A 470-nucleotide genomic window follows, 5' to 3' on the forward strand; every position below is an offset into this window, starting at 1 on the left:
GAGAGTCGGTTTTTTGGTCAGAGCTGCTTCTGTGCTCATCCTGCCCCAGGGCTTGGCCCTCCCTTTCCCACCAGAAGACGCTGGACTGTGGTTTCTCTCGTGGCTGGAGCAGCACCACTGCTGCTGCTGGAGCCCGTGCTGTTGGGGGTCTGCTCTCTGTGCTCATCCTGCCCCAGGGCTTGGCCCTCCCTTTCCCACCAGAAGACGCTGGACTGTGGTTTCTCTCGTGGCTGGAGCAGCACCACTGCTGCTGCTGGAGCCCGTGCTGTTGGGGGTCTGCTCTTGCCTCTCACACCAGCTCCCCTTGCGCAGCCCAGCCCCGGCCCCGCGGGGGACGGGATCCACGCTGGCAGCGCGGGGCCAAGCAGACCCACGTCTTGTGGGAATGAGCAGAGGGCGGGCACTGGAACGGGTGTGGGGAAGTCTCCGAGACCTTACCCGTCTCGTGGAGGTACGCTGACCCAGCCGAG

Source organism: Buceros rhinoceros, unplaced genomic scaffold (genome assembly GCF_000710305.1).
Source record: "Buceros rhinoceros silvestris isolate BGI_N320 unplaced genomic scaffold, ASM71030v1 scaffold32811, whole genome shotgun sequence".
Taxonomy (NCBI): Eukaryota; Metazoa; Chordata; class Aves; order Bucerotiformes; family Bucerotidae; genus Buceros; species Buceros rhinoceros.